Source organism: Procambarus clarkii, chromosome 6 (genome assembly GCF_040958095.1).
Source record: "Procambarus clarkii isolate CNS0578487 chromosome 6, FALCON_Pclarkii_2.0, whole genome shotgun sequence".
NCBI lineage: Eukaryota > Metazoa > Arthropoda > Malacostraca > Decapoda > Cambaridae > Procambarus > Procambarus clarkii.
In genome coordinates, this window is record NC_091155.1 from 47795423 (window position 1) to 47815446 (window position 20024).

Below are 20024 nucleotides of genomic sequence, written 5' to 3' on the forward strand. Positions count from 1 at the left end.
AGAATGTGCAGTGACTTAATATCTAACATATTAAGAGATTTGAGTAGGGGTACCGAGTGATGTCTGGGGCCAGAGTTGGATATTGTTCTAATAGCGGCTTTGTGTTGGGTAATTAGAGGACGTAAGTGATTTTGGGTAGTAGAACCCCAAGCACAAATACCATAGTTGAGATAAGGATAGATAAGGGAGTAATAGAGAGTCACCAGAGCAGGGCGTGGTACATAATATCTGATCTTAGAAAGAATGCCCACAGTTTTTGAAACTTTTTTTGATATATTTAGAATGTGTCCCTGGAAATTCAGCTTGTGGTCAATGAGAATGCCAAGGAATTTGCCATCTAATTTGTTACAAATTTGGGTATTGTTTATTTTGAGATTTATAAGACTAGAGGATTTATTGCCAAACAGAATATAGAAGGTTTTGTCAATGTTAAGGGTGAGTTTGTTGGCAGTTAGCCAAAGATGGACTTTATTTAGCTCAGTATTTACTGTGGCATTTAGAGCAAGAGGGTCAGGACTGGAGTAAATGAAGGTTGTGTCGTCAGCAAATAGAATTGGTTTGAGGTGTTGGGAGGCATTTGGAAGGTCATTAATGTAGATGAGAAAGAGGAGAGGGCCAAGTATGCTGCCCTGAGGAACACCAATGTTGATGGGTAGGGTGGGAGAAATTGTATTATTCACAGAAACATATTGGAGCCTGTCAGTAAGGTAGGACTCGAGGTATTGTAGGGAGTGTCCTCTGACTCCATAATGATGTAGTTTAAGAAGAAGGTTTTGGTGGTTGACAGTATCAAAAGCTTTACGCAGGTCCACAAATAACCCAACAGGGAGCTCCTTTTTATCAAGAGCTGTATGAATCGAGTTAAGCATACTAATAAGTGCATCGTTAGTGCTTTTTTTGGGTCTGAAGCCATATTGGCAAGGGCTAAGTATATTGAGTTTGGCTAGATATGAGTAAAGCTGCTTGTATATAAGTTTTTCAAAAATTTTTGACAAGTTTGGCAGGATTGATATAGGTCTGTAGTTGTTAACATCTGTGGGGTCACCACATTTGTGGACAGGCGTTACTCTCGCTTTTTTTAGAATATCTGGAAAGGTTTGGAGTTCAAGTGACTTGTTGAAGAGCAAAGCAATAGCAGGGGCTAAAGATCTGGAGGCTTTTTTGTAAATTAAAGTTGGTATCTCCTCAAGGGCACCAGACTTGGTTTTAAGGGAAAGGATTATCTCATTGACGTCAGTGGAGTTAATAGGCTTTAGGTACAGAGACTGTGGATAGTTACCTGTAAGATAGTCCTTAATGTCAGTACTGGAAGATGGAATATCATTTGCAAGGGATGAACCAATGGAAGAGAAGAACCTATTGAACTCAATAGCAGAATCAGAGGCTGAAAGCTGACCATCGTTATTAGACAGGAGAGTCGGTTTGTTATTTAAAGATTTCTTTGATCCCAATATTTGTGAAATTGTGCTCCAAGTTTGTTTAATGTTGCTCTTTATTTGAGTAAATTTATCTTCGTAGTAATTAGTTTTGGCTCGTCTAATTATCTTAGTTAGCAATAATGAGTAATTCTTTGAGAATTCTTTGGAGACAATTCCTAACCTATACTTCTTCTCAAGGTCGTGTTTTTTGTTAATGGATTTCAGTATTCCCTTTGTAAGCCAAGGATTGTTAAGCCTTTTGCTTGTGACTTGTTTTGTAAGCCTAGGACAGTGGGTGTTATAAAGGCTAAGAGTTGTTTGTAGAAAAGATTGCACTGCTAGGTTGATGTCCCCTATGTTACCTAATTCGGACTCCCAGTTGACATTATCAGCAGCAGTTATAAAATTGTTTATAGCAGTTTCATTGTGCAGCCTAAAGCTTAACTCCCTTGTTTCTAGAGGTGGTTTGCTAATGTTAGTTAAGAGAAATGTGGGGTAGTGGTCTGTAGTGCTATCGGTGATTATACCTGAAGTAAGCGGAGAGGTTATGTTGGTCCAGATGTGATCTAGAGTCGTGGCAGTGCTATCAGTGATTCTAGTAGGTCTAGTGATTAAGGGTATGAGGAGGCAGGAATTCATACAGTTGAGGAAGCTAACAGCAGTAGGGTGTTCTGGCTCGCAGAGGTCAATATTAAAGTCCCCTGCGATAATTAGGTGGTTTTTGTTCAGTCTGTTATCAAGTATTAGATTTCTAAGGTTTGAGTTGAATACAGACACATCAGTGTTGGGAATTCTATAGACTGCACCCACAGACAGGACAGACTCGGCACCCTTGACTCTGAAGCTGGCGAAGATATACTCCCCATAGCAGTCTCTAGTTCTAATTTCTTTTAGGCATGTTAGTTCTTGGTGGTAGTAAAGAGCAGTGCCACCACCTCTCTGAAGTTGACGACAGTTGTGAATTGCTGAGTAGTTAGGCATGTTAAAGAGTTGAGTAGTATCCTCTTTCAACCATGTTTCAGTAAGTATAATAAAAGAGAATTTGTTGCCAATAGTTTCAATCAAGGCACTAACATCATCGAAGTGTTTACCTAGGGATCTAACGTTCAAATTGATTACAGAGATATTGTGATTATGAGTTAAGACATTGTTTACATCATGTGCTGCAAAATATCTGCAATTTAGATCATTAAAGTGATTATTGTACGTGTTCCATATTAAAACGACAATATAATGCTATTAACAATTAAAATCTTCTACTTAACAGGCATATAGTTATTAAATGAAGTTTAGTGATGTAATAGACATAATCCGGAGTTGGTAAGGACGCCACCCGCCAGCGTAAACACAACACACCACGAATGCCCACAAACACGATACAACGCACAAAACGCAACACTTCTGTCAGTTTTTGGATAAACTCCTTTTATATTTATTATGTGATAGTTATACTTGTATAAAATGATAACTATTATAGGTAAGCGCCTAATATTCGATATTAATCAATAAAAAAGAAGCCACACGCCTGTCTGTACATGTCTTTTGTGTAAAAGTATTTTGGGCGCTCATGTACTTGTGCGCTAGCTGACATTCACAACTGTTCTCACCTACAAACATTAGAATTAAACAAACGAATTTATTTATTCATTTATATACAAGAAGATACATTTTCTCGAGAGAGAAATATATCTGACTTAGATCAAGACTGTAGCTTGCTTAGCAAAAGGAACTATTAAATTTGGGTTCAGTTTAACTACCGCTCAATGGATGAGTAATTGGGGCATAATAAAGGAACTAAGCCGATAAAATGAAAGATGGGAAAACAACATTAGAGAGATAAACTCGAGAGATGTTTTCATGTTAACCCAAAAATTATTTGAAGAGCAAGACGGAATGATAGGATGGATTATGAGAACCTTCAAGTCCAGAGATACCATCACAATGGTTGTACTCTTCAAATCACTTGTGTTGTCCCGTCTTGAGTACTGCTCAGTACTCACTTCCCCCTTCAGAGCAGGAGAGATTGCTGAAATTAAGGGAATGCAGAGAACATATACGGCACGCATGGACGAGATAAAGCACCTAAATTATTGAGATCGTCTCAAAGCTCTCCAAATGCACTCACTAGAAAGGAGACGAGAGAGATATCAAATAATATACACATGGAAAATACTGGAGGGACAGGTCCCAAATTTGCAAAGTAAAATAACAACGTACTGGAGTGAACGACATGGAAGAAAATGCAGAATATATAGAACCAGTGAAGAGCAGAGGTGCCATGGGCACAATTAGAGAACACTGTATGAACATCAGAGGTCCACGGTTGTTCAACATCCTACCAGCGAGCATCAGAAATATTACAGGAACAACCGTGGACATCTTCAAGAGGAAACTAGATTGTTTCCTTTAAGGAGTGCCGGACCAACCGGGCTGTGGTGGGTATGTGGGCCTGCGGGCCACTCCAAGCAACAGCCTGTCAGTGTCTGCTGACCTCACATGGTTCAGTTGTTGGTATTAGCCATGTATTTATTCAGACGAGAACAACAGCGAACACAAACTAGCGCATATACGAACGGAATGGTTTGTATGTACAAACCATTGTACATACGAAGTGAACGAAGTTGTTTCTAGCCCGGTATCCGAAATTGCAATAGACGACTTGACCAGTCCCCCTATAGGATAGGTTAACCCAAGTATCGCGCTTCCAAAAGGGTCGCCCAAATTGGAAAAGAAGAACGCTGAAAGAATATTGTTGAAAACATCTTGATACCTTACCTTGAGGTTACCTTGAGGTAAGGTATCAAGATGCAACCCGTTCTCACACAAGACAGCACATATATGACTTAATGCTTAAAGTCAATATGTTGAATATGAATTAGTAAATATGTGATATATTCCCAGTTACTTTTTTTTACCAAGGTCCAAACTCTTCCTCACGTACCAATTTACGTGTCACAGTACCCGTCCGTCAACATAGATAGCAGAATATTCGTGATTGGTTCAATTATAAGGAAAATTGTAGTTTTCAGGTCCCACATGGGTTGTGAAATTTACCTACTGTTGTCCATGCTCTTATAATATTACAGATCAGCTATATCCTATTGAAGGCTCGTAGTTTTGTTTTGAGAAATATTAGTTGTTCTTAGTAAATTATAATAAGCACTATAAATTATTACATAGAATAACAGTGCTTCACCAATCAATATTATATACCATAGTTTGGCTTTAAAAATCTTTAAAGAATGTTTTGTAGGAACGCTAACAGAAAACGATGTTACATTTGAATGTCTATGGGGTAAACTACTGCAAACAGGACGGTATTGTGTCTACTATACCAACTATAGCTAGGATGGGTATATTGTCACCTACCGCCTGTTAGGTGGGAAAGGGGTCCAATACCACCCACAGGATGGGTATGAGGGTCACATCCACCCACAGGATGAGTATGGGGATCACATCCACCCACAGGAAGGGTATGGGGTCCAATACCACCCACAGGATGAGTATGGCGTCCAGTACAACCCACAGGATGGGTATGGGGCTCCAACCACCCATAGAATGGGTATGGGGCTCCAACCACAAATAAAATGGGTATAGGGTCCAATAATACCCACTGGATGTTTAAGGCGTCCATTGCCGCGCGTCGAGCTCGAAAACCGCAGCATTCATCTCAGAACCATGCCTATTTCACACAGATTCCTTAATAAACGTAAGAGTTTTATATGTCACAAGAAAGATAGAAATATAAGCTTTATTCTAAATACCTTACCATGGGCATATTTAAATTTAAAGCGAAGATACATGTACTTTTATAATAGCCGAGCTTTAACCCCGGACAGATTGATCGACCGAGCAACTCTCTCTCAGAACAATGTTTATTTCACGTGAATTCGTTAATAAACATATATGTTTTATATGTCTCAAGAAAGGCAGACATATAAGCTTCACTTTAAACACTTTACCATAGACATATTTAAAGTTCTAATGAAGATACATGTATTTTAAAAGTTACGGAGCTCCCACCCCGTACAGACTGAATGACAGAGCAACTCTCTCTCAGATCAATGTTTATTTCACGTAAATTCGTTAATAAACACAAATGTTTTATATGTCTTAAGCAAGATAGAAATAAGAGCTACATTTTCAATACATTACAATAGACATATTTATAGCTCAAGTGAAGATACATATGTTTTTATAGTAGCGCTCAGTAGCTTGTCGGGCATGGAGTGCAGACGCCTACGCACTTGCCGATATATTGTATAATTAACAAAGATACGCTAATAAAGCCTAAAATCTTATATGCCTCCAGAAAGACCGAGATATGACCATTATTATGATTTCACCAAATGAAATATATCATGTTCGAGAACAAAGATATATCAATTTTAAATTAAGTTTCGACTCTTGCTCGGGCGAGAGAGAGGGAGCGACTCTCGCCCCATCTATTGGAGATTCTGTCCACTAAAGACCCAAAGCTACTTTATTTATTTATTTATTTATTTTTACATATACAAGAATGTACATAAGGAATGTGAGGATACAATTATGGTAATTACAGTCTTGTAAAGCCACTAGCACGCGCAGCGTTTCGGGCAGGTCCTTAATCTAAGAAAATTTTAAGGAGGTAAATACTTGCAAAATTTATAGACAAAAAAATGATAACAGATTACATGGAATGAAAAAAAAAAGATGAGAGAAAATTATAGGTACAGTATATTAAAGCACATAGGTAGCTATGATTGATTGCAATAACAGCTTAAAATGGTAGTTGACAACAAATTGGTAGGCACAATACAGCAGAAACAATATAAGATTGATTGCAATGACAGCTTGAATGGTAGTTGACAAAAATTGGTAGTCACAATACAGCATATGGCTAGCACATAAAAGAAGACAGCAATGAACACAATGATAAGGTTGTTTGATATTACATAAAAATTAGGAGATTGGGTACCACTAGGTACAGAGCAAATTTAAAGCAAATTTAAAGCAAATCTACTCAAACCCTCCTAGCATTATTTAAGTAATGAAGTAATATGGTATATTTACTATAATGTGGGTGCTGAATGCAGAACATGAGAAAACATATATTTACTCCAAACTAATATAATTTCATTATGAAATAAGTAAATAAGTAGCATCAAAGGAAGTCGACGGTCCAAGCGTCAATGTTGTGGAACGACTTATCCAAGATATATCGTTGTTTGGAAAGTGTTTGTTGGCATATCCAGTTGTCGCACTTCTCTGCACAAATTATCACAAATTTAAATTATAATGTTAACAAGTAGAATACGTATTTTTAATAAAATCTAACATAGCTAGCCAGAAAACATTTAACATTTATTAAAAAAATATATGTTTGGAAGTTAAATCGACTTCATAGGACAATAGTGTTGTTATATATACTCGTTATTCGTTGACATGCGTTCGCTACTTAAACTACCATGTACTGTACTTATGTGAAATCTCCCATGTCTCTTCGCTCATCTCACCAAACCCTACAGGCTCTGTGATATATTGCTTAATTAATTGAGATTCACAAATAAAGCTTATAATTGTATATGTTATCAAAAAGGCAGAGCTTATTTTAGTTCATTTATTATGCACCCCATACCCATCCTATGGGCGATAGTGGAGTGTTACAGAGGCGCATAATGGGCTCAGGGACTGAGCCCCACAATTCATATAGCCAAGGAAGTTATAATCTTGATAAGCTAGTTACAAAAGTCAATGCACATTGTCACATCAACAATGGGCTCGAGACCGACCACAAGTACAGTTTATAATTTAAGCAACTGACATATATGGAGGGCTAGTGTCACAATTGATTTGCTTATCCTACACATAACCCCCTCTCCCCCATCCAATGGGCAGCGGTGGATAGGTTACGATCAAGTCGTTTTTTGCGTTTTATTCAGAGATTAGATCTTATTGGGTGAGGAAAGATATTCATATTTTAAAGAAGGCTTCTTGGCTGATGCTCTCCATTGATGGAAAATACACAACCTTTTGAAAATCAATGTTAGTTTGATCTAGATATTGTAATTAACGAAAGTATTTATGTCATCTGAAAGGTAGAAATATAGGCTACATCTAAAATCCTTTGTCATAAATATAACTGAAGTGAAAACGAAGATATATGCGTTTTGATAGTTACTTGATGGCTAGCTCTGAGAGTGTGAAGCCCTGCACACCAGCCAATAAATTGTATAATTAGTTTCCATATATTTTAATTAATCTTAAAAATCTATATGTCAGAAGAAAGGAAGATGTAGCCGTTAATGTGACAACATTTAAAAATATATATATCTTAAGTTAAATAAATAATATCACCTTATCGCCGGTGTCCGTACACATGAAAACTACCTAGGTATCAGTATCCAGCCAGGCGGGGATCACAGGCTGCACAATACTGATAAATTATGTAATGCACTACTTGTGGTCCATCTCGAACCCATTTATGATGTGACGACTTATAGTGAATTTTGTAACTAGCTCATCAAGATTGTAACTTGCTTAGCTAAATGATTTGTGGGGTTCGGTCCATTCATTTTCTTTCTTTATTATGCACCCCATAATACACATCCCGTGGGCGGTGGTGTAAAGGATTACAGAGGCACATAATCGGTTCAGGAACTGAACCCTCTAGTTCGTTTAGCTAAGCAAATAGCAATCTTTTGACGCTAGTTACAAAATTATTAATGTACACATACTTATGCATACATGTACATATTCATACGTATACATATATACATACACATACATATTTAATCACCACCACAAATACACACATCAGTAATCTTTTGTGTCACAAGTGATTCAACAAGAGGCTCACAACAGTCACTATACAAGGCACTTTACATTTATGGTGAGTCACACAGTTACTAGTCTTGCTCCACACCCACCCAACTGGGCGGCAGCTTTACAGTCATGTGCTCCACACCCACCCAACTGAGCGGCAGCTTTACAGTCATGTGCTCCACACCCACCCAACTGGGCGGCAGCTTTACAGTCATGTGCTCCACACCCACCCAACTGGGCGGCAGCTTTACAGTCATGTGCTCCACACCCACCCAACTGGGCGGCAGCTTTACAGTCATGTGCTCCACAACCACCCAACTGGGCGGCAGCTTTACAGTCATGTGCTCCACACCCACCCAACTGGGCGGCTGCTTTACAGTCATGTGCTCCACACCCACCCAACTGGGCGGCAGCTTTACAGTCATGTGCTCCACACCCACCCAACTGGGCGGCTGCTTTACAGTCATGTGCTCCACACCCACCCAACTGGGCGGCAGCTTTACAGTCATGTGCTCCACACCCACCCAACTGGGCGGCAGCTTTACAGTCATGTGCTCCACACCCACCCAACTGGGCGGCAGCTTTACAGTCATGTACTCCACACCCACCCAACTGGGCGGCAGCTTTACAGTCATGTGCTCCACACCCACCCAACTGGGCGGCAGCTTTACAGTCATGTGCTCCACACCCACCCAACTGGGCGGCAGCTTTACAGTCATGTGCTCCACAACCACCCAACTGGGCGGCAGCTTTACAGTCATGTGCTCCACACCCACCCAATTGGGCGGCAGCTTTACAGTCATGTGCTCCACACCCACCCAACTGGGCGGCTGCTTTACAGTCATGTGCTCCACACCCACCCAACTGGGCGGCAGCTTTACAGTCATGTGCTCCACACCCACCCAACTGGGCGGCAGCTTTACAGTCATGTGCTCCACACCCACCCAACTGGGCGGCAGCTTTACAGTCATGTACTCCACACCCACCCAACTGGGCGGCAGCTTTACAGTCATGTGCTCCACACCCACCCAACTGGGCGGCAGCTTTACAGTCATGTGCTCCACACCCAGCCAACTGGGCGGCAGCTTTACAGTCATGTGTATGCATTACCTACAGTAAGCAAATTTTGGATACTTCGCTAAGATTTCGAGCAGCACATCATTATGAATGAAGTACTTACACATTTCATGGACACTATTGATGTTGTTATCTTTAAATTCCGCGATTTTTCACATTCCATTATATAATGACTCAAAGTATGCGAATAGTTCTGCTGACAGAGTTTACATTTAGTCAAATCTACATCATCAGATGTTACAAACTTCCAGAGGTACTTGTAGCTGAGCCTAAACCTAGCAGTGGTAACATCTAGAAGTCTGCTAACATTATTGGATGACCCATAGACGAGCGATTCATCAAAGTTTATACAATATTGTGAAATTGAGAGTCAGTGTAGTAACATAAATTGGTAAATAATAAATATTGTAAGTTAAGAATCTGATGCATGTGTGTGTGTTGGGGGGGGCGGGGGTTATACCCTTGGTAAGCGAGAGTGGAAAGTAACCTTAGACGTACTGCGGTCAATGTGGGGGGGGGGGGGGGGGAGGGGGAGGGAGGGTGGGAGAGTCAAATCCACCCTCCAACATCTGGACATAGCACCACCAGCCTCCACAACACTCCCCCAGCCTCCAGCTGATGCTTGTAGATGCCTCATCTAACCTCACTTATGTCACACATTAACCTACAGTTCCTGTGATATTTAAACTCCTCATCACAGTGGCGTACGTCTCACCAATATAAACTGTATTGGATTTTGTCCCGAAATAGCTATATGCTGACTGGACGTGTATGTATGTATGTATGTATGTATGTATGTATGTATGTATGTATGTATGTATGTATGTATGTATGTATGTATGTATGTATGTATGTATGTATGTATGTATGTATGTATGTATGCATGTATGCATGTATGTATGTATGTACGCATGCATGTATGTATGGATGTACGCATGCATGTATGTATGGATGTACGCATGCATGTATGTATGTATGTATGTATGTACGCATGTATGTATGTATGTATGTATTTAGATATGCATGTATATACGCATGTATGTATGTATGTATTTATATACGCATGTATTTATATACGCATGTATTTATATACGCATGTATGTATGTATGTATGTATGCATGTATGCATGTATGTATGTATGTACGCATGCATGTATGTATGTATGTATGTACGCATGTATGTACGCATGTATGTATGTATGTATGTACGTACGTATGTATGTATGTATGCATGCATGTATGCATGTGTGTATGTATGTATGTATGTATGTATGTATGTATGTATGTATGTATGTACGCATGCATGTATGTATGGATGTATGTATGGATGTACGCATGTATGTACACATGTATGTATGCATGTATGTACGCATGTATGTACGCATGTATGTACGCATGTATGTATGTATGTATATATGTATGTATGTACGCACGCATGTATGTATGCATGTATGTATGTATGTATGTATGTATGTATGTATGTATGTATGTATGTATGTATGTATGTATGTATGTACGTACGTATGGATGGATGGATGTATGTATGCTCGCATGCATGTATGTATGTATGTATGTATGTATGTATGTATGTATGTATGTATGTATGTATGTATGTATGTATGTATGTATGTATGTATGTATGTATGTACGCATGTATGTATGTATGTATGTATGTATGTATGTATGTATGTATGTATGTATGTATGTATGTATGTATGTATGTATGTATGTATGTATGTATGTATGTATGCATGTGTGTATGTATGTACGCATGCATGTATGTATGCATGTGTGTATGTATGTATTCCCAATCACGTTAAAGACTCCCCCTCTATCATCCAGTTAAAGAGAAAAACAACTATACTAAATAATCAACTCCTTGTAACTTTAATTATGCTGACCTTCCTATCTGTATTCAGACTGAGCGTACCATCATTAAAGGTGATTATAACGCTAGACATAGGAATATTGGTAATTCGCAGTTCAGTAATCGTAACGGCAACCAACTATTGTCACTATTAGGTAGCCACGATGATGCACAGATTGTGGGTGACCTTGAACCAACGCATATCTACGGAGGTATTCTTGATCTATGTCTCGGTGTCAACGTCTCCCACACCGTGTGCGCCTCGTCAATAGTGCCAGTTATGGCGTCTGATCATCTGGCCATATTAGCCACTGTAAGCATTGGAAGCTCTATCCTCCCTGGTGGAGTGTTCAAGCGGAAGAGGCTGGCTGTGTCCATCGATCAACGAGACAATCTTGTTGCTCATGTGCGTCAGATTGGTGCAGTTCATCTGAGCCTTCATCAGTTGAAGATTTTAACAATGAGCTCACAGGTACTATCGAGCAGTTTATAGAATCACTTGATTCATCGTCCAGGCCACGTAACCCAAATTACACTGGTCATAGCACTTATGCTTATTATAATGATTCTAAATTGCATGCACTAAAACGCACTGCCAGAATAATTGGACTAGCTTGTAGAAGGACCCGCACTGCTGAAATGCTTCGGCTCTTTCAAGCGGCTCTGGCTAAGGCCAGGGAACGTATGGTGGAGCTGAGGCAGACAGACTGGGAAACTTTTGTCCGTGGTCTCAATTCTCACACGCCACTAAGTCGGGCATGGAAGGATATCAACAAGATCAAAGGGAAAAATACTGCAGAGATCTCGTACCCTAATCCTCTGCACAGAGCAAATGATCTTGTTGATGCTTGGGCCACGACTTCCAGCTTTGACAGTCTTCCTCTACCCTCACAGAATGAATTAAATGATAGATATACTGATAGGGCAAGGTTCCTTGACTTCATGCTTCATCAAGAGGATGACTGTGACATGCTTTTTACTGAATACAAACTAGATTCTGCTCTACATAAAGGCAAAGCTACATCACCCGGGGAGAATGGAGTTACTTACGGCATACTGCTTATGCTTCTGCTAGTTCCAAGGAATACCTTTCTTCAATTGTATAATATGAGCTATGTAACTGGGGAGCTTCCTAAGTCATGGACCAACAGTGTTATTATTCCCATTCCTAAACCTCACCAGCCGAGTGCTTTATGCCCAGTCTCCCTCACTAGTTGTCTCTATAAGTGTCTTGAGAAGATGGTTCTCAACCGTCTCCTTTACAAAATTAATAATATGTTGTCTCCCCAGATATATGGCTTTATGCATGGAAAGAGTGTACATCACTGTATTACCACATTCCTCACCCTGCATACTGATAGGTCATATACCACTTTCCTAGATCTTAAGTCAGCCTTTGACATTGCTAACCCACACGTCATTATGAGAGAACTTGCTAAAATGAATGTTGGAATGTTAATGTTAAAAATTGTTCAAACTGAAATAAATATATAACACTGTACGGTACAGTTGTGTTTAATTATGTTTTGCGATTCCTATGGAAAAGTTATTTGTGCACCAAGTACTACTAGGTCATTATGAGATATGCTGAATGTTGTCAATATACCATCTGAATACGCTTCACTTTGCGTTAATCATTGGACGTCCTAATGATTAAGGTCCCCAAAAGGACTTAATCAGACCTTAGTGGATAATTTTACTCTCTCTCTCTCTCTCTCTCTCTCTCTCTCTCTCTCTCTCTCTCTCTCTCTCTCTCTCTCTCTCTCTCTCTCTCTCTCTCTCTCTCTCTCTCTCTCTCTCTCTCTCTCTCTCTCTCTCTCTCTCTCTCTCTCTCTCTCTCTCTCTCTCTCTCTCTCTCTCTCTCTCTCTCCTCTCTCTCTCTCTCTCTCTCTCTCTCTCTCTCTCTCTCTCTCTCTCTCTCTCTCTCTCTCTCTCTCTCTCTCTCTCTCTCTCTCTCTCTCTCTCTCTCTCTCTCTCTCTCTCTCTCTCTCTCTCTCTCTCTCTCTCTCTCTCTCTCTCTCTCTCTCTCTCTCTCTCTCTCTCTCTCTCTCTCTCTCTCTCTCTCTCTCTCTCTCTCTCTCTCTCTCTCTCTCTCTCTCTCTCTCTCTCTCTCTCTCTCTCTCTCTCTCTCTCTCTCTCTCTCTCTCTCTCTCTCTCTCTCTCTCTCTCTCTCTCTCTCTCTCTCTCTCTCTCTCTCTCTCTCTCTCTCTCTCTCTCTCTCTCTCTCTCTCTCTCTCTCTCTCTCTCTCTCTCTCTCTCTCTCTCTCTCTCTCTCTCTCTCTCTCTCTCTCTCTCTCTCTCTCCTCTCTCTCTCTCTCTCTCTCTCTCTCTCTCTCTCTCTCTCTCTCTCTCTCTCTCTCTCTCTCTCTCTCTCTCTCTCTCTCTCTCTCTCTCTCTCTCTCTCTCTCTCTCTCTCTCTCTCTCTCTCTCTCTCTCTCTCTCTCTCTCTCTCTCTCTCTCTCTCTCTCTCTCTCTCTCTCTCTCTCTCTCTCTCTCTCTCTCTCTCTCTCTCTCTCTCTCTCTCTCTCTCTCTCTCTCTCTCTCTCTCTCTCTCTCTCTCTCTCTCTCTCTCTCTCTCTCTCTCTCTCTCTCTCTCTCTCTCTCTCTCTCTCTCTCTCTCTCTCTCTCTCTCTCTCTCTCTCTCTCTCTCTCTCTCTCTCTCTCTCTCTCTCTCTCTCTCTCTCTCTCTCTCTCTCTCTCTCTCTCTCTCTCTCTCTCTCTCTCTCTCTGTCTCTGTCTCTCTCTCTCTCTCTCTCTCTCTCTCTCTCTCTCTCTCTCTCTCTCTCTCTCTCTCTCTCTCTCTCTCTCTCTCTCTCTCTCAGACCATCCCCTTATGTGTTGTATGTGGGTGCTGAAGTTCAGTCTCTTGTCTATGTATAGGTGAAGGAACTTTCCATAATTGTTATTGCTAATGTTTACTTGTAATACTGGGTATACATCCGGTGTTCTTACCCTCGACCACGGCGAGGGTAAGCCGTGGCCGTATGGTCTGAAACCCACAAATATTTACAATGGGGGGTGGGGGGGGGGGGATAACATTTCCTCTTCAAGCACGCGCACACAAATGAACTATGTTACTTAACTGGAAGCACTCGTACAACATAATTTACACGATTTCTCAGGATAATTATACTTCTTACCAGCATATATACAGTATAGTACCTAGGAGGTTCTCTTCAATGATATCTAAGATAATTAAAAGAACCCAAGCAGACCACTGTAGAAATGTGCAGGACAAACATATCAATTGTGACACTAGCTCTCCACTTATGGCATTTGCTTAATTTAGAAACTGTACTTGTGGTCGATCTCGAACCCATGTTGTTGATGTGACGATGTGTTATGAATTTTGTGGCTAGCTCCTCAAGATTGTAACTTGCTTAGATAAATAAATTGTGTGTTCAGTCCCTGAACCCATTATGTGATAAATTAACTAAACTAAAAACTATAGTCTGGCGACGAAGCCTGAACTGCATAATGTAAATAGGGATTAACCAGAAAAAGATATAGGTGAAGAATAACATCAGGTAACTGCGTTAATTACAATATTAGATCAAACTAACATTGATTTTCAAAAGGTTGTAGATTTTCCATCAATGGAGAGCATCAGCCAAGAAGCCTTCTTTAAAATATGAATATCTTTCCTCACCCAATAAGATCTAATCTCTGAATAAAACGCAAAAAACGACTTGATTGTAACCTATCCACCGCTGCCCATTGGATGGGGGAGAGGGGGTTATGTGTAGGATAAACAAATCAATTGTGACACTAGCCCTCCATATATGTCAGTTGCTTAAATTATAAACTGTACTTGTGGTCGGTCTCGAGCCCATTGTTGATTTGACAATGTGCATTGACTTTTGTAACTAGCTTATCAAGATTATAACTTCCTTGGCTATATGAATTGTGGGGCTCAGTCCCTGAGCCCATTATGCGCCTCTGTAACACTCCACTATCGCCCATAGGATGGGTATGGGGTGCATAATAAATGAACTAAAATAAGCTCTGCCTTTTTGATAACATATACAATTATAAGCTTTATTTGTGAATCTCAATTAATTAAGCAATATATCACAGAGCCTGTAGGGTTCGGTGAGATGAGCGAAGAGACATGGGAGATTTCACATAAGTACAGTACATGGTAGTTTAAGTAGCGAACGCATGTCAACGAATAACGAGTATATATAACAACACTATTGTCCTATGAAGTCGATTTAACTTCCAAACATATATTTTTTTAATAAATGTTAAATGTTTTCTGGCTAGCTATGTTAGATTTTATTAAAAATACGTATTTTACTTGTTAACATTATAATTTAAATTTGTGATAATTTGTGCAGAGAAGTGCGACAACTGGATATGCCAACAAACACTTTCCAAACAACGATATATCTTGGATAAGTCGTTCCACAACATTGACGCTTGGACCGTCGACTTCCTTTGATGCTACTTATTTACTTATTTCATAATGAAATTATATTAGTTTTGAGTAAATATATGTTTTCTCATGTTCTGCATTCAGCACCCACATTATAGTAAATATACCATATTACTTCATTACTTAAATAATGCTAGGAGGGTTTGAGTAGCTTTGGGTCTTTAGTGGACAGAATCTCCAATAGATGGGGCGAGAGTCGCTCCCTCTCTCTCGCCCGAGCAAGAGTCGAAACTTAATTTAAAATTTATATATCTTTGTTCTCGAACATGATATATTTCATTTGGTGAAATCATAATAATGGTCATATCTCGGTCTTTCTGGAGGCATATAAGATTTTAGGCTTTATTAGCGTATCTTTGTTAATTATACAATATATCGGCAAGTGCGTAGGCGTCTGCACTCCATGCCCGACAAGCTACTGAGCGCTACTATAAAAACATATGTATCTTCACTTGAGCTATAAATATGTCTATTGTAATGTATTGAAAATGTAGCTCTTATTTCTATCTTGCTTAAGACATATAAAACATTTGTGTTTATTAACGAATTTACGTGAAATAAACATTGATCTGAGAGAGAGTTGCTGTGTCATTCAGTCTGTACGGGGTGGGAGCTCCGTAACTTTTAAAATACATGTATCTTCATTAGAACTTTAAATATGTCTATGGTAAAGTGTTTAAAGTGAAGCTTATATGTCTGCCTTTCTTGAGACATATAAAACATATATGTTTATTAACGAATTCACGTGAAATAAACATTGTTCTGAGAGAGAGTTGCTCGGTCGATCAATCTGTCCGGGGTTAAAGCTCGGCTATTATAAAAGTACATGTATCTTCGCTTTAAATTTAAATATGCCCATGGTAAGGTATTTAGAATGAAGCTTATATTTCTATCTTTCTTGTGACATATAAAACTCTTACGTTTATTAAGGAATCTGTGTGAAATAGGCATGGTTCTGAGATGAATGCTGCGGTTTTCGAGCTCGACGCGCGGCAATGGACGCCTTAAACATCCAGTGGGTATTATTGGACCCTATACCCATTTTATTTGTGGTTAGAGCCCCATACCCATTCTATGGGTGGTTGGAGCCCCATACCCATCCTGTGGGTTGTAGTGGACGCCATACTCATCCTGTGGGTGGTATTGGACCCCATACCCTTCCTGTGGGTGGATGTGATCCCCATACTCATCCTGTGGGTGGATGTGACCCTCATACCCATCCTGTGGGTGGTATTGGACCCCTTTCCCACCTAACAGGCGGTAGGTGACAATATACCCATCCTAGCTATAGTTGGTATAGTAGACACAATACTGTCCTGTTTGCAGTAGTTTACCCCATAGACATTCAAATGTAACATCGTTTTCTGTTAGCGTTCCTACAAAACATTCTTTAAAGATTTTTAAAGCCAAACTATGGTATATAATATTGATTGGTGAAGCACTGTTATTCTATGTAATAATTTATAGTGCTTATTATAATTTACTAAGAACAACTAATATTTCTCAAAACAAAACTACGAGCCTTCAATAGGATATAGCTGATCTGTAATATTATAAGAGCATGGACAACAGTAGGTAAATTTCACAACCCATGTGGGACCTGAAAACTACAATTTTCCTTATAATTGAACCAATCACGAATATTCTGCTATCTATGTTGACGGACGGGTACTGTGACACGTAAATTGGTACGTGAGGAAGAGTTTGGGCCTTGGTAAAAAAAGTAACTGGGAATGTATCACATATTTACTAATTCATATTCAACATATTGACTTTAAGCATTAAGTCATATATGTGCTGTCTTGTGTGAGAACGGGTTGCAAGATGTTTTCAATTATTCAATTCAATTCCCATATTCAACTCCCATATTCAACTCCAACTCAATTCCCATATTCAATTATTTTCAATAACTTCAAATATTATAAATTATGTTTTCAATTTATTATAACTTATTACACCAAAATTATTTATTAGTCAGAAGAAAGACAGAAACGCGATATATATGTAAAACCTCTACCAGACAAATATTTTAAGTAAAACCGAAGATATTTGTAGTTGTATAAAAGTGGCAGTTTTTATCGCTCGTCGAGCTCGAAAACCGCAGCATTAATCTCAGAACCATGCCTATTTCACGCAGATTCCTTAATAAACGTAAGAGTTTTATATGTCACAAGAAAGACAGATATATAAGCTTCGTTCTAAATACCTTACCATGGGCATATTAAAATTTAAAGCGAAGATACGTGTAATTCTATAATTGCCGAGCTCCGACTCCAGACAGATCGATCGACGGAGCAACTTTCTCAGAACAATGCTTATTTCACGTAAATTTGTAAATAATCGTAAATTTTTTGTTATTTGTTTTTATATGCTTCATGAAAGATAGGAATATAAGGCTCATTTTAAACACTTTAACAGACATTTTAAACAGACACACCGCCATAGGGGGGATACAAGACACTTTGTACACTGACAACATCGCACACTAATATCTTTACCACTTTGGACGTTTCGTTGGATGTACACTATTATACTCTTAGAGAGGATATTGACATAGTAGCACTCCAGGAAACTGGGGATAGGGATGGTAGCATAATGAGGCTAAATGGCTATAGAGGCTTTCACTTATATGCTGATGGAGGAGCTAGGGGGGTCTCATGTTATGTCAAAAGTACCATACCTGCCGAGATAACTGGAATCCCTCAGAGATATAGAGGTATTGAAAGTATTAGCTTGCGGATACAATTACAAGACCGAGAGTTAAATTTCATTAATCTATACATCTCTGATAGCTCCCTTGATTTACGATACTTGCCAGATTCCTTCTTTTCTGAAGATACACTTGTGGTAGGGGATTTTAATGCCAGACATCCAGCTTTAGGATCAAGGGGTAAAGCAAATAGGAATGGTTGCAGATGGTACCAGTTTTTGCAGGAACATGAAGATGTTCAACTGCTGGGCGAGCCCTCTCCTACTCATTTGAGGGGAGGGAGATTAGATTATGCTTGTTTAATAAATGCTGAGGGCATAGAGGGGAATTGTCTTACTGTGGATGAAATGCTAAGTGATCATTTTGCACTACAAATACAGCTTAAACTAGATAAAAAGCATGCCTGGCTTCAGAGGAAAAGGTTAAAGTTTAATGAGGGAGAATTAAGGGGTCTTGTTGGCCATATTAAGTCTTGGTATGATACTTATAAGCCGGTTTCGGCAGAAGCATTTTATGAAGATTTAATTAAGGAGGTAGATGTATTTAATGCAACATTGAACCGGAAACCATCTAGTATAAAAAGGCATCCCCCCAGAAAAGAAAATTATACACATGACAAGATGCTTAAGGGGTGGACATTAACAATGAGGAGAGCTCACAGGGATTGGAATAGGAATGGTAGAACTGAGGAAGGGAAGAATGCTTTACTGGCAGTTGCTAGGCTGTGTGGGGAGAAGGGAAAGGAAATTAGGGGCAAGTATTGGCAGGAATTTGCAGAGAAAGTTGGGAGTAACAGAAACTTGATGGAAATCTGGCAAGACGTAAATAAAATAAGGGGTAAAAAGCACAATTTTGTTGCACATCCAGACCCGCAAGGAATTGCAAATGGGCTCGTAAATAAATGGGCGGAAGCTGCCAAACTTAGTTCATTACCCGCTGTAACGAGAGAGTCATTAGATTCTTGGAAAGATCTAAGAAAGGATTTTATACTTATAGCAGGTAACAGTGGTGATGTCACTTGCACAGGTATTACCAGAGAAGAACTAATAACGCCGATTAAAGTTGGGAAATCTATCGCACCTGGGGAGGATGGAGTAACTTATGAAATACTTAATGAACTTGCCACTATGACGAAAAGCCCACTTTTAGACCTCTTTAATATTAGTTATAAAGAGGGCAGTATTCCCAGTAAATGGAAAAAAGCTATGATCATCCCTATCCCTAAAGCCAATGGAGAGTATAGACCTGTGTCTTTAACCTCGTGTTTTTGTAAAATGATGGAGAGGATCATTTTAAATAGACTTTTATATATAATAGGTGATCAGCTGTCTAGTAATTTGTTCGGGTTCCTCAAAGGAAAAAGTTCCTCTGATTGTATTATTAAATGTCTAGCTAATGAAAATGATTATTATTGAATTTTCATTGATTTACAAGGAGCTTTTGATAAAGCCAACAAAGAGGTTATTTTATATGAATTAGCTAGTCTTGGTGTTAAAGGGAAATTATTGCGCTGGATAGGGGATTATCTTTACGAAAGGAAGGCTCAGGTGTGGTATCAAGGTTGTATGTCAGGTGTGAGGTCTTTTGAACTCGGCACACCTCAGGGAGGAGTGTTGAGTCCCACCCTGTTTAATGTACTAATGAATAAGATAGCATCTGAGAGATACTCAAATGGGGTAACTCCGATCATATATGCCGATGATATTTTGT